At 39.4% G+C, this 16843-nt stretch overlaps 1 protein-coding gene across 1 annotated transcript in view; it reads right to left on the bottom strand.

The window, feature by feature from the left end:
• Positions 1 to 16843, bottom strand: part of LOC145399261 (serine/threonine-protein kinase SIK1-like) — a 102816-nt gene that overhangs the window by 48190 nt on the left and 37783 nt on the right. The window lies entirely within an intron of this gene.

Here is a 16843-nt window from a genome sequence, read left to right as displayed (position 1 = left end):
ATTAATTAAGCTATGCACAAAAACACACAAACAAAAGTATATATAACAAACGCAAACAAAAAGGCACAGACAAGTATACATAAACTAAACTCAAAATGCACACAGACAACTATACATACTCTTAACTCACACAAAGACGCACACAGACAAGAATACATACCGTAAACTAAACTCATATACAAAGACGCACACTGATAAAAGTATACATGAAGTACATTCAAACGTTCATTAGCAAAAGTACACAAAAAGTTTACATAACCTACAATAACAAAGACGCTCAGACACATTTACACGAATACATCAATCTACGCATAGGCTACAGACAATGTACACATACAGTATTCACATCCACACATAGACCAAATACACATAGGCCTACTTACATCCACGCACTCAGACAAGAAGTACACACAATAAACAATCAAACCTACGCACAATAAGCAAGCATAAAACATGCTGCTGCGCACACAAAAATGTTCATATGTCATACTCAAACAGACGCATGCCTACAAAAAGTAGGCTACACCTAAAACACGCACACGCACGGAGTAGGACACACACACACACACACACACACACACACACACACACACACACACACACAAAAGGGTACACTCATGACGTCAGAGGTGGGGTCGTAAAGTCGTATGCCTCAATAAGCAAGCTAAGGGAATCCCATCTTAAGGGCACCCTTTCTTAAGGTCGATTATCGCGCCGCATGCTGAGTGGCCGACAGCTCTGACGTCACAGGTACTCCGATTTTCTCTTTTCTTCGTTTATACCGCAATTTCTAGGTTAATCTCCGTCTTAGGGGATTAACGAAGGGATTAACGAATGCCAGGTGGGTTGTGTATGGGGTGCGAGGTAGTGGACTCAGAAATACTGACAATTTTGTCGATTTTTGGTCAATCGATTGAGTGAGACTTGATATGGGCGGGAAAATCAAAATGCAAGAATTTCTTCCATGTATTACTCTTTTCCTAGTCCAAAACAGAATGGAATGACACAAAACGCCCATCTAAAAATATATTCCTCCCGTCTGTACTGGATTTTCGGTATTTGGGGGGAGAATTTGAATACTGTACGATAACACCAGTTCCCGCCCAAGCTGCCAGACGTACGATACCCAGGTAAATTTTTGCTTGCTTCGATTTTCTTGCTTAGTGATGAATTCTATTTAAATCAAACTATTAGTTTCAATGAGTTTTCATAGTTCTAAGGTTATACAGGAAATGTTGTAAGTTTCAAGACTTCATTTATATTTCCTTTGTTACATGCCTCTCTTCTCTCTCTCTCTCTCTCTCTCTCTCTCTCTCTCTCTCTCCGCAAACCATTGCCTCCCTCACTTTTTTTTTTCCTCGCAAACCGTCCCTCCGTCTCTCTCTCCACAAACCATTGCCTACCTCATTTTGTTTTTTTTCGCAAACTGTCCCCCCCCCCCCGTCTCTCTCTCTCTCTCTCTCTCTCTCTCTCTCTCTCCTCAATGCAATGCCTCTCCCTTCTCGCTTTTTTCGCAAACCGTGCCACCCTCTCTTATTTATGAGTGAACGAAATGTACTGATTTCCACATAATATTAAGTAAAAAAAAATCTGATTCTGATTTTTCTTCACGGTTAACAAACAGACACAAAGAGGAATACAGAATTACGCATAAAATTACAGAAATTTTTAGTTATTAATGGACAAAGCATAACATAGGCCTTCAATGATATAGGCTTAGATCCAAAGAAAGCAGTGACATAAAAACAAATAAATGGATAGATACAGACACATAGACAGGGCACAAACACGACCATACAGACAGACAGACTTCTTACACACAGACAGACAGATGTAAATACTGCCAGATAGACAATGCTGCTGACTTGTGAGGTACTCATCTTTAAGCTAATTCTCAGCACCATTCACAAGTTCTCTCTCTCTCTCTCTCTCTCTCTCTCTCTCTCTCGTTACTCTTTTCGCTACCTTCCTTTCTCTCTTCCCAACCCCCGCCCCCCTCTCTTTTGGCTGCTCTCGCTCCCTCCTGCCTCTTCCCAACCCCCTCCCATCTCGTTACTCTTCGCTACCTTCCTGTCCCCCCCCCTCTCTCTTATTCACTCCTTTCCTCTCCCCCTCCCTGTTCCTATCTCCCTCCCTACTATTTTCTCCCCCTCCAACCCCCCTACCTGCTCTTCCCTCACTCCCTCCTCTTCTTTCTCCCCCTCCATCCCCACTCTCCTCACCCCCCATCCCTCCATGCCTCGCTATCTCCCTCATAACATATAATCGAAACGGCCTGGACCAATAGGAAGTCAGGCTGATGACGCACGAGGCGGCTGGACCAATGAGCGTGCGAGTTGCTGTTACCTCAGAGTGACGTCAGCAAATAGGCTCCTCCCACCCAGGCCTACGCTCACATTCTACATACTTCTCCATTAACAAACGTCTCAGATAAAAATATATTGCCTCTAATCTCACCCGAAACTATTATATAAATTCTTACACCCGCAGAACTTGAATAAGATGACAGAAAATTGGAAAAAGATAAAAAATATAAATAAAACCGGTTTGGTATCTAAAACTGCCCACTCGGTGCCGTAAAAAGTTGAAAAATATCTCTATCAATGTTATATAATACGAGTGAGAGTGAGTGAGGGAGGGAGTGGGAGTGAGCAAGAGGGAGGGAGACAGTGAGGGAAAACAAAGGGCGTGAAAGAGAGGGGGAGGAGGAGGTGAAGAGACTTGAGGAAAGGGGAGAGATAAAGACAGGGAAGGAGAGTAAGCGAGAAAGTGAGGTAGGAAGCAACAAAAATAGAAAACGGAGAAAGATCTAGCGTGTGTGTGTGTGTGTGTGTGTGTGTGTGTGTGTGTGTGTGTGTGTGTGTGAGAGAGAGAGAGAGAGAGAGAGAGAGAGAGAGAGAGAGACTAGCGACAAGCATGGAAAGTACCATGAGAGAGGGGGTGAACTTGACCTTCCAGTAATCCAAGGTCAACAATTTCCCATTTTAAGAACCGTGCTTAATTATTCACTCTGGTCAATCATTCTTCATTCAAGGTAATTTCTACGTTTGGGAATCATTCAGTTTAAGCAATCAATCACCAATATCGGGAATTATTCAGTTATTTTTTATATAGTTCCCAAGGTCAATCATTTATGAAGGGGATTATTCACTCTTTAGACAAAATACTCAACTCCTAGGCAATAATTCATTTACCTACCTATCTGTCTAATCACATATAGTCAGATGCCTTAATCAGTTAGGCAATTATTAAATAAGAAAAAAAATGAGTAAGCTAACACTTTATACATTCTAAGCAATTATGCATCACCTAAACGATTACACATCCTATGGGCTGTTACTGACCACATTAATAAAAACGAACATCTAGGTAATCATTCAACATCTCATCTCCAAACAATTACTGTATTTACTGTCTATATGATTATTCACTATAACAACAATTATTAATTGGCTAAGTAATTACTCACTTTAGCATTCACCACTTAAGCAGAGGTTATTCCCTCAAAGCAGTTACTCAACTTCCGGATAATTATTCCAACAAAGGTTTCAAAATGCCACAGCCAACTCCTTCAGCCTGATGGCGTCCTAACTTCTTGCAACTAAAGTTCTTTCATCTTAATCTGGACCAAATTATCGTCCTTTTGCAACAAACTTCATACATTTCAGTGGCAGAGACAATACCAATGGCCTACATCTTCTACAGCACTAACACCATATACTTGTGTTAACCTATTAAAACAGTTCACCAGTCAAGAAAGGGAGGTGGTAATTTTAAGCCAAGTTGAAGTGAAAAAATTATAAATTTAGGGGAGCTTCCTAATAACAATGGTGGTTAATGAAGGCTGTATCTAATTCCATTAGTCTGAGAAGTCTCCCTTAAGCTGAATAAACTCTGGACGTAACTGAACTCAATATGCTCGTACGTCATCGTAGTGAACAGGTTCAATTAAGTTGCAGTCTAGTATATAATGTCTACTGCCAGACTCAATCTCAGAACTGATTCGGTATGGTCGTGACAAAGCCGTTTCCAAGCCTCTCACCGTTCCACCTCTTGTCCCTTTCCTCTTTCAACGTGGCTTCTAAAGCCTTGAACTTTCACTTCCTTTTCGGTTTCCTTGTCTTCATTCCTTCGGCATGGTTTCTATAGACTAAACTTTACAACTCATCTCCGGTCTCCCTCTCCTCATTTTCTTATCATCACTAACCACCCTATACTACCAGTAAAGTGTGCTTCGTGAGCGCTTGACGAGCAAGCGATTACCCTTGCTGATTTCATCCCTTAAACAGACAAAACGTTCATGTAAATTTATGAGCGTAAGATTCGATATTTAACTGTTAGAATTCATTCAAGAAAACATACTGTTACACAGGAAATCTTAATCGATTTCGTAGTGGAGTACTTCACTTGAAGCCCTACATTCACTCCCTTGGAAAGCTGGAATTCCAAGGGGTTTCTTTGGTCTCATGAGTAGATACATAGCTAAAACAAAATTTATTGAATGCATCTACTACCTGCAGAAAGAATCCCTTCTCTAACTCACATACCGTAGTAGAAGAGTTATTAGCCTCTGAAAACCATCGCGGTCGGGCCGTGTCGTGTCGGGCCGGGCCGCCCATTTCTCAGCTGAACGTAAACATCGCTGTGCTCGCAACTAATGCGGAAGTTGTATGTATGTATGAATAACAAAACTCCGAACCCTGACGATATTTTTTGTTTTCTTTCACGTTTTTTTTTTCGAAACCACACGCAATCACTGGGGATTCAGTAAGTCAAAATGCCAAGTTGGTGCAGATTGATGTCCTCTGACAGAGTGTTTTGGCCGCCACCTACGACGGCTGGAGGTGATATGGAGCAAGTGGCGAACGAAGAGTTTTATGTTTCATACAGCCCTCATTAATCCATTTATTAAATTTAAACCATTAAAAAACTAAAACAATATACTCCACGGCAAAAAAACATAAACAAAATACGGGCCTAATCAAAATATCTGTGTTTAATTATATAAAACTAAACTGGACACTAATACAAAAAAAGTACACTGGAAACCAAATTAAAGACAACTAAAAACCTATGAACAACAAATTCTAACAACACAAGCCAACCAAGACAAATAAACATAACGAAACAAGGAAAACAGTAAAAAAAAAAAATCAAACCGAGATGGTCCACAGAGAGCGTGGGTGACCAATAAAAATGGCGAGAAACAAGGGACCAACGGCGACAACCTCACTTTCTCATTCTGCCCACCTACTCCCTCTCTTCAGCATTCTGTACGTGCTCTCTCTCTCTCTCTCTCTCTCTCTCATAAATATATATATATATATATATATATATATATATAGATAGATAGATAGATAGATAGAGATAGATAACGATATATAATCAGATATATTATTCGACAACTAGTTGGATATATAGATAGATAGATTATTAAATGGATAAGTAGACAGACAGATAGACAGATAATTAGATACAGATGGACATGAAAAACCACATTCTCTCCAATGCTGAGTAGCACAGACGTCAGCGTTTATACAGTATGGCATGTTGGTGAGGTTATGGAAGAGCTCTGCTGCCAATAACAACACAATCTAAATCCTCACAATACCTTCCCTTGATACGCCTGGACTCGAACCTGCAATTTCAGTATTACCAGCTCGGTACTATAACTACTCGGCATCAACTCGGTCCGTATTGTACTGGGTAAATGAGTCAAACATCTCCCCCTTTGCGTGAACTCAAATTTCCACCTTCATATTGTCTTATATTAATTTTCCATTTTTTAAATTACTGATATACAGTAGCTGGGATATCATACAATTCAATTTGCTAAGGAGTCTTTCTAATAAATCTTCCTAAGAAACACTGCCAATTTCACCTTAATATTCTCTACGTCTTTTGGACCTTTTTAATATCGATATAGCTGCGATAAATATCATACAAGTGAATAGGTCAGTCGGTCCATCATGTCTACTTTAGCCAGTAAAATAAGGTCAGTTTCACCTTAGCATTCACTTGTACTCCTTCTGTCTTTAATATCGATAAAATTGGGATAAATACTAAACAACAAATAATAAATAAAATAAATAAATAAATAAAGTTGTAAGGGAGATGCTATGAGGCCTAAGCACAAAATAAAATAAATAAATAAACAAAGTTGTAAGAAAGAGGTGCTATGAGAGGCCTTCTAAGCACGCGAAACTACACCTATCGTTACATAGTCTACGTTTATCTGACATATCCGAGCCACTATTAAAAGTTAAACATGGAGTCGTGATCATATGAAATGAGATGAGCTTTAGTTATGAAGTATGTATGTGTCTCCTTGGTTACTAGTCAGATCAACCCTTCAATCTGACAACACGGCCATTGACTGAACTGAAAAAGGGTCAGATTAAAGTAAATGCAGGACAGGCCCGCCTTCTGGTTAATTATGAATACTCCCCAGCACTTCTTCCTATTTTATTTCTCCGCTGTGCACATTAATATTCCCCGGTATGTTATCATTGCAAATTTGTGTCTGTATTAAAACGATATAAACAAAATATAAACATGGTGATGATAATAATAATAAACAACGAAAGATAAAACATCAACGAAGAGAATATTAGTGAAAACGAATAATGAAGGCTAAAAGTACGATACACGAGAAGAATACTGCATAATAAAGGAAGCAAAGATACAAAATAATAATGAAAAGTAAAGGATATAAATAAGAGACAAGAGAATAATAATGAATAGTAAAGGATATTATTACGATGCAAGAAAATAATAAGCAGTAATATGCACAACAACTTGCTAAAGAAGGGGGTGCCAAAACGCCTCCTAGGATGACGACATTACAGCCTTTACTCTGACACTTAGATCTTGAGCGCGCGCGCGCGCGTGTGCGTGCGTGCTTGCGTGCGTGTGTGTGTGTGTGTGTGTGTGTGTGTGTGTGTGTGTGTGTGTGTGTGTGTGTGTGTGAGAGAGAGAGAGAGAGAGAGAGAGAGAGAGAGAACAAGAACCTCTTAAGTTAAACAGAAAACGAGGACACAAAGGAACATTCATAAACCTGACGATCAAAAATAAAGGACTGGAAAACTCAAATAATATAAACCTAAATACCAGATACAGGAAAATATTGCAGATATAAGAGAATGAGAAAGATGAAAGACAAACAGGGAGCTCTCACAGAATGCAAGACACGCGCATAGACTTCGCCACTTGACCTTGACTTTCGGCCGATGCTCTCAAAATCGAACTTCATTCTTGCCTGATCCTTAACCCATGCATGACGTCTGGTCTAATTTGGATCAAAACTGAGTTGACCATGCCTGTGACCTTGATCTTTGATCTTTCCGTCTGATTTTGACCATGACTGATAACTCTGAACATTGAATTCCTTTATCCTTGCCTTACCCTGAACCTTTCAATAAAGTTTGGTCGAAATCGGTTAAAAACTTTAAGGTGACCTTGCCACATGCCCTTGCCCTTTGACCTATTGTTCTTAAAAAACAACTGGTCAACTTCTTCGCTGATTCACAACCCTTCCATCAAGCTAGGTCCAAATCAAATCAAAACTTTATTTTGTTCTCACACACGGGTTGAGATTTACCCATCCATGTCCTGTGGCCTTCACATTTAACTGATTTTTCTTAAAACTGACGTCTTACCCTCAACCCATCAACCAAGTTTGGTCTAAACTGGATATGAACTGAGTTGACTTGGCTAGGTCAAACTTTGACCTATCCCCGTCCTTGACCTTTGTCCTACTGTTCTAAAAGGGGGGGGGGTTCCTTCTTGACTGACCTTTAATATCAAGGAAACAAGATACAGTAAACAGGAACAGAGAAGTTACAAACTTCACGATGAAAAAAATAATATAACACCTAGAACACAAGCTGTACGTGCCAAAAAGAAAATAAAAGCGAATGCAAGAGGAACTATTACATACATACTAATGGATGCTAAAATACATTACATACTGATAAGTGATATGAAAACAAAAACATAATATACGCAAACACACACACACACACACACACACACACACACACACACACACACACACACACACACATATCTCGTAACGGCATGAATCTAGTAATCCAGTTACAAATTTCTCAAGAAGTCTGACACGTCTGAAGGTCACGAAAGCAGCTGCAGAGCTCACGAAAGAAGTTGCAGAGCTTTCCCACGCAGTATAATAAGGCGAAAAACCAATAATCTTAAATGCTGGCGTTACAAATGTAGGATAATTGGCATGACGTAAGCAAGGAATCCAAATGAAGAAATGAACTGTAATTACTGGAATAATGATGAAACTCGCTCATCACCTGTCAAATATCGATTAACTCTGACGCAAAAACCGAATAAGATAATTTCAGTAACTAGCTGGGGTACTTCTAACGTAACATTCTATGATTAACATATATTACACATTCCTAACTAATCTAAAGCGAAAAAAAAAAAAAAACGAACAAGATGCGAACAGAAATAAACCGCCTGAATAAAATATGGCGATTTATAAATAACGTCTACCGATTTCACCCTCTCCCAGGCAACCCATTTTCCCACAACTCACGCCCAATAAAGGAAATCGCCCATGGAACAAAAACACATAATGGATAAAGTGATAACTAAACGAGAAAATGTAGTAATAAGATTCTTAAGGCGGGATTCCGAGAAGGGAGGGCCGAGTATAGCCGCGCTGCCAGAGTGGGTGGGAAAGATTGTCGTACGGCGCTATAGGCAGTACGGGAGTAAAAGCTAATAATATATGGGGATAATTAAGTTGCGAACTGCAGTACTTGTAGTAGTAGTAGTATGCCAATAACAATACGAAGAGGAAGAAAAATGATAAGAAAGTCAAAATGTAGATAATAATAATAATAATATGAAACGACACTGCAGAATTACCCGTAACTTATCACCTCGTCAAATAAATGCAGAGTAGATGGAAATAACTGGACAGAAATAGTCAGATGAGAATGAAAAAATATTCATAAACAAGTTAGATTCAATTTATAGTCAAAATCAGTGACCATAAAATATATAGTGGTGTATGGACAACCATAATCCATTAACCTCTTCACTACGATGATTTTCTCTACTTAGTCTTGCTAATAAATGATTTTTGATGCTTAGAAAAGACCTGAAATGGAAGAGTTAACGAAGACTACATCCAACCCTTCCAGTTCAAAAAGCCTCGTAAGCTGAATAAAACTGTTAGCAGATGGCAAGGATTATTATTAACAATAATAATAATAAAATAATAATAATAATAATAATTAGTCACCATACTAAAGGGGTTAATCCAGCTACATCCATCCCTTCCGTTTCAAAAATCACTTAGGCTGAAAAGAAAACAAGGTAGTAAGAAAAAGTCAAGACGTCATCGAACTGAAGGGGTTGCTAATGACACGTGTATAAATAGAAGGCTAAGGTCTATTTATCTTCCCCTCCCTATGACGTACTGGTTGTGAGCATGCTTGCACCACGATCCCCCCTCAGATAAACAGGAATACACGTCTATTAATAAGATCACACAGGTGGATTGATGAATATGTTAACAGACAAACAGGAGGGTGAGAGAGAAATAAAAGTATATATCACGGCCAGGTTGAGAGAGGTAGAGAGAAACAGTGGGGAGACAGAAATGGAAAACAAGAGAAATCAACAAGGTGTCCCGGTAGGAAAGGCCATAACTTTGGAAAATAATGAGGGAATAAATAAAAACTATATCAACACAGGTAAATTTGTATCAACAATAAAAAAAAAAAAGCTATAACAATAAGGGTCCAAATCTCAACCGCTACGGCGCTACAGTTACTGCTTATCTTATAGGCGAATTATTTGGGAGATCATTTTCTCCCATAAGGTTATCAGTAATTTTAACTTCGGTGCGGCTGAGATTTGGATCCAAGTTGATATTGCATTTTTTTTTTTTTTAAGATTTGCTTCACCTGTCATTTCCCAAAGTTATGACCTTTCCTCCTGGGACACCCTGTAGGTAAATACAGTAAATACACATAACAGGCATAGGAAAAACAGGCACTATATACCAAAATAAAGGGAGAAGTAGAGGTATAGGTATAGTAGTATATACCTGTAGAAATATAGGTAGATAAAAACAAAGGAAGCTGGAAACAAACAAAAGTTGTCAGGAACAAACGTAATGGAGGTAGACCGAAATAATAGTTAACAGATAGAGAGGTAGACGGAGACAGATACAAACAGTGGGAGACAGAAACAGAGGTAGATAAAAATAGAAGTAACAAGTAGACAGAAAGAGATGGACAAAGGGGCAGACGTACTGAAATAGATATACCGGAAGACTGGGCTGCAGAGAAGCTGAGGAAGACAGAAATAGATAGACAAAACATAAGTACTGTATACAAAAATAAAGGCTGAGAGAAATACTGACAAAAATAAAAGCAGCGAGAAGCAGACAGAAACAGAGGGTGAAAAAGATATAAATACAAAATGTTGACAAATAGAGGCAGACGGGAAACTGACGCAGATAGATTGGAAACAAAAGTAGATGCAGAGGTTGCAACAAACAAGGGTAAACAAGGTCAACAAAAAATAGATAAATAGAGGCAGACAAGAGGTATTTAATATATATATATATATATATATATATATATATATATATATATATATATACACATATATATATATATATAAAGAGGTAGACAATGCAGGAAGTCAAAGATACGGGCAAAGAAGTATATAGAAATAAGCAAGCACAAAACTGGTAAATATAAACAAGTGGATACAAAATAACAAATTCCGACAGCAGTAGAGAACAAACAGATCAACTGAGGTACACAAACCGAAATAGCGAGGTAGATAGAAATAGAAAAGGGAGTTCTAAAAATAAGGCGACGGTATGCGGTATTCTTAGAGCACTCAACCACCCCCGTCCAGAAATACATGGGCACTGGGCACACCTTGGCTCGTCGAGACGCTCCGCCCCCGCCCCCTGCCTCTTACGTCTGGCAGCGCCGCACAGTATAAGGGTAAAATATGCACTCAAGAAGGTGGGTGCCCTGCCGGTGGTGGGGGGGGAGGGGGAGGAAAGGGATGGCGACTTTGAGGACCATCAAAGTAGTCTAAACACCCCCCATCAGAGGATATCGGTCTCATTTCTCTCTCTCTCTCTCTCTCTCTCTCTCTCACACACACACACACACACACACACACACACACACACACACACACACACGCTTCGCCAAACGAAGTTGTTGCAGGTGCGTAAAACTGGCCAAAACACCCCTTAGCAATATATCAGTCTGAATCAACTTGGAATTTCAACTACTAGACCTTTCATAGTGTCGTGAGCAAGAGTTGCGTCAAAAATGTATCTCAGAGTATGGAGTTTTGTTACATACATACATACATACAAATTCCGTCAATAGTATAGCTGATGGCTAATTTATTATACACTTGTGTGTAGTCTGCTATTTGATTAGCTGTCCTGAAGAACTTGGTGATTCATAATACTTTTCAGTCTGACACCATGAATTTAACATATTTCGAGTGATTTTGTATGATTTATTAATATACTGAGTGATTAAATTTATCGTCTGGATTATTTTTTGCAGTTGTTCAGATATATAAACCCTTTCAGTACGATGTTTTATATTCCGTTCCTGTTACCTCCAGATTAAGAAACATATGAAACTCCTTTCGAATTGACGGGGCAAATGGAGGCTATACTAAATACCGCAGGTCGAAATCTCTTCTAAGTGAATAAAATTATGTGAATGTAGGAAGAGTAAACTATAAAACAAGTTATCGTAATAAATGCGATAATACGTTCTAAGTGATTTTCTAAGACCTTAATATAAATACATTTTGGCTGACTCATCTGTACTATAAGCGTGATTTAATAATACGTTTACGGCACTACTATTCATTGATGGCTTGAGATTATTAGTGATACATTGTGATTATTATGGGTGAAAAACTGTATACACTCCCTGATGCAACACCCTAACACCACTTCCTTAGCCATTTATATGTTTATTTACTTATTTATTTAGATATAGCTGGTTATTATCATTTTCCACGTTATGTATGTAAAGTGAGGCCATACTGCAAGAATTTAAATAACACAGAGGACAGTAAGAATATGCAAAATAATTCGCTTAGGAAAAGGTGTTAGGGAGCTTCCGCAGCCGACGAGAATACAGGCCAAGGTCAGGGGTCAAGCTCGAAGTTCAGGTGCGGCGTTGAATAACTCTTTGAACACGCATACTATAAATTTTGATATAGTCAGACTTTTCGTATTCAGGCTGGGACAGACCTCTTAATAATACGAATATGGAAGTGTTATGAGAACGCGGGTGAGCGGGAGGAAATGTGAAAATGATTAAGAAAACGTGAGCCGATCGTGAGGGGAACATGAGAACGTGGTGAGAATGTGAGGGAACGTGAGGGAACGTAAAATGAACGTGAAGGGAATGTGAGAACGTGAATAACGTGAAAAGATCGTGAGGGGGACAAGAAAAGTACGTGAGGGGAACATAAGATCTTGAGGGGAACATAAGGTTAACCACTTCAGCCCGGGCATGTCATGTTTATAGTCTAGCTACTTACTGACGATTTTCCTCGATTGCAGAGACAGCGCTAAATCTTTCTTGCTATAACTTGACTTAAATTTACCATCTCTCCACGTTGAATACTCAACTGTAACAGGAGCTTATCTATAGAATATGATGCTAGTCACGAAGATGTGTTTTTAAAGGATGTAAAGCCACGGCACTGTCTTACGTCTGCCAGTGAGCTACGTGAAACAAGCCTTAAAAATGGAGGAAAAATCTGGGCCAAGGTGAAAGGACTGCAACAGGAGTGAAGGAGATCGTGATGGCAGTATCCAATCTCTCGAGTTCGAAGTCTCGCTTAAGCTGAAAAAAAAATCGTCTGGAGGCAGCATGAATAAACTGAGAGAGAGAGAGAGAGAGAGAGAGAGAGAGAGAGAGAGAAACGCTGCCGGACTGAAGGGGCAGAAAGTGTGGTGAAGGTGAGGGAGAAGAAAGGTGGGCGCAAGATGATGGGGAACGAGGAGAGAACGTGACTCATAGGCCCATGTGCACGTGAGGTAAAGACCGTAAACAGCTAAACAAATCACAGGAAGGCTAGGGAACGGGAGGTGGACGTGAGGAGAAGAACGTAAAGACCTAAACGTGAATCAAATCAGAATGACAAACAAATAAACAAACAAACAAACAAACGTGAGGTGGTGAATATGAAGAGGGAGGGAGGGAGGGAAAGAGAGAGAGAGAGAGAGAGAGAGAGAGAGAGAGAGAGAGAGAGAGAGAGAGAGAGAGAATGTCAGGTGAAATGAAGGTGAAAATATGAAAGTGGTGACAAATAAAAAGGAGGATGGTATAAAAGGTGAAGGTAAGGCCCGACAAATGTAATCAAATATACGCGGGGTGAAGATGAACGTTAAAAAAATGCGCCAGAGGTTAAGTTGAACGTAACGATGTGAACGTGACATTCTGAATGTACAGAAGTGAACGGGATGTGAAGGTTTAAAGAAGCGAACGTGACTAAAATCAGAAAGGCAAGATGAGTTAAAAGCAGTCGAACGTGAGCAGAACATGAAATCAAGAGAAGAACATAAAGAAGAGAACGTGACTCAAATTAGAAGGGCAAGAAGGCGAACGTGAGGTGAAAGTGAGGGGAACCAGGTGATAAACATTTGCCTGGCTCAACCGTCTCAAGCCGTGACGTCACCGCTTACGTCATCCACCGTTGCCATGTCCCTCAGGAACCTCGACCTCATTTGCATAGATTTTCGGACGTCTGTGGCAACTTTGTAACATTTTGCACTATTTTTCCTTTTGGTTTAGAATTCTGAGTTCATGGTGCGGATATTTTGATACGACTTTTTGTTATTTCTTTGTGTTTTGAATGACGATGTGGCAATAATTCAACCTCTAAATTCTCAACCCCTTCCACACATTGACATCCTTTTCTTATCTGATATTTCTACCACTAGATAATTACATTAAGGTCACAGGTGACGTTTTCACACACAACTCATTTAATTTGCTTCTTTTTTTTTTTTTTTTCCATCTGAAACTATCACTTTCTGCAACTTATTTTGCTAAAACTTTATAAATTTTGTTGACAGCTGAAACTACAATGGGACTGTTACTTCGTGCTTTCGTGTATTGAATGGAGATTTGGCCTTACCTTTAACCCCTTATTACTCAAGCCCCCTCAGGCCGATAACGTACTTTCACTTTGAACATGCTATTACCAGTCGATTTTATTCACATCAAGAAATACGCCTCGGGGAAAATAAGTAAACGATACCTATATTTAATTCCTCTAATTCCAAAAGAGAAACTCCATAAAACTGTCTTAAAGAAACAAGGGTAAAATTTAGGGTAGCCCATACAAAACGATCCTCTTCCATACCGCCTGGCAGTTTATCGGGTGTAGCGGGGACGGCTAAACGTTATCAATGCCTATACTGCATCGTTTACTCGTTTCTTGCTTCAAATGCCACACCCACGCCCACACCAGCAGACAGCCATCCCCGCAACATAGTACGGTATACCACCAGCTGATTTTCAGTACTGCGCTAAATACGGACCCCCTCTATGAAAGACGCCATCGTACTGAAAGGGTCCTACTTCAAATGTAACTGTATTTATTCGTCTGCTTTTGACGGCAAGAATTGAAATAAATACTTAATGCCTTAATATTCTTCCAACAGATCGTAAGTAGCTCTAAACGAGTGCGACGTTTTTTTTTAGTGTACGTGATTTTTTTTTTTTTTTGGGGGGGGTCTTATTTTAAATAACTTTTATCATTATTATTTTTACTATTATATGCCTTAATATTCCTCCAACAGATCGTAAGTAGCTCTAAACGAGTGCGACTTTTTTTTTTTAGTGTACGTGATTTTTTTTTTTTTGGGGGGGGTCTTATTTCAAATAACTTTTATCATTATTATTTTTACTATTATTATTAGTCTCCACCTACTACATACGTGGAGACTAATTTCGCTGGTATTATTATTATTTCCACCTGAGTCTCGCAACGATTCCAGGAGAACCGAAGACTGCGTAAGGAATCCGAAGGGCCCAGGTTATGTATCCTGGTATGAGCCCTTGCTGACAGAAAAAATCCAGATCTCACCGAAGGGGTCAAAGTTATTGTAAGAAACAGTAACAGGAGATCAGAGGACAGTCGACGAAACTTGGCGAACTAATTCCTAAGAGTTCATTTGGTTTCATTATTAGTCTCTACCTACAGTACTACATAGGTGGAGACTATTGTTTTTGCTGGTATCATTAGTCTCCACCTACTACACTGGTGGAGACTGTTGTTTTCGCTGGTATTATTAGTCTCCATCTATTAATCATAAGTTGAAACAATTATTTTGGTGGTATTATTATTCCGGCCTCAGAGCCTCGCCACAATTCCAGGAGAACTGGAGGCTGTGGAAGGAATCTGAAGGGCCTAGGTTATGTGTCCAGGCATGAGCCATTGCTAATAGAAAAAATCCAAATCCTTTACGTGCTGTGGCAGGAGTCATATCAGTATTATGAGAGAACAAGATAAGGTGGTCGTGTCTACTGGAGATTTCAACAGGACCTGAGCAAGTAATCGGAAAATGAAACTTGGCGGATCGATTCCTAAGTTTATTTCGCTTTATTAAAAACATCCCAAATCTCCCCAATGGGGTAAAGGTCATTGCAAGAAACAGTAGGTGGAGACTAGTGACTGTCCATAAGACGGTTACAGGGTTCTAGTCATTATTATTCCGGCCTCAGAGTCTCGCCACGATTCCAGGAGAACCGAAGACTGAGCAAAGAATCTGAAGGGCCCAGGTTGTGTTCTAGCATGGACCACTGCTGATAGAAAAAATATATAAATCTCCCCAATGGGGTCAAGGTCACTGTAAGAAACAGTAGGTGGAGGCCAGTGACTGTCCGTAGAACAGTTACAGTTCTTCTTCTTCTTATTATTATTATTATTATAAGAGCAGAATAAAATCGTCTGGTAGTAGCAAGATTTTTTAATGACATCAAAGAATCAACCAGTCAGTCAATCTGGCAAGCAATCCAAGTTAATTCCAAACCAGTCACCGAATCAACTAATCAACCAACCAATCAACTAGGTGGAAAATCAAACTCGCCGTCAATTCATTAACTAGCCAACCACTCAACCAACTAATCAACCAACCACACACCCAGTTAACGAACCAGAACACTGATCAATCCATCCAATACCCAATCAAGTAATCAATCAACCAACCAGCATTCCGATTTAGTCGTCATCATTAGTTTTTTTTAAGAATTAATGGGTAGGTCTCCGCCTTCTCCCCACTTCCTTTCTCTCTCTCTCTCTCTCTCTCTCTCTCTCTCTCTCTCTCTCTGCCCTACCTTACATAATTAGTGACAGAATACACTTCAAAACATCTTTTAATTTCTTTCTCTTATAAACAGATTAATAGATTCACAGACAGAGAGGCGGACAGATAAATATACATACAGACAGGCTGATAAGGAAATATAAATAGTACCGGTAAGACAAGTGACAAAGCTCGTAGAAAGACAGGCTTATTAAATTATTCAAACCATTATTGTACGTCAGATAGATAGATAGATAAAAAGATACCTTACTGGAACGATAAATGATGCATACTTGATACGTTCCATTGGGTAGACAAGCAGATCGATTGACACACATACGTACAGAGACAGATTTGGAGATAGATAGGCGATGAATACTGTAAATAGATAAAATGCTGCACACATGGAAATATACACAGACAAAGAGATAGACAGAGAGACAGACACATACATAGATAGACAGACAGATAGAT

This window comes from Coenobita brevimanus, chromosome 1, assembly GCF_032717465.1.
Source record: "Coenobita brevimanus isolate Jiangsu-jjx chromosome 1, ASM3271746v2, whole genome shotgun sequence".
Lineage (NCBI taxonomy): Eukaryota > Metazoa > Arthropoda > Malacostraca > Decapoda > Coenobitidae > Coenobita > Coenobita brevimanus.
Note: the sequence above shows the minus strand (reverse complement) of the source record. Positions and strands in the feature narration are given on the sequence as shown.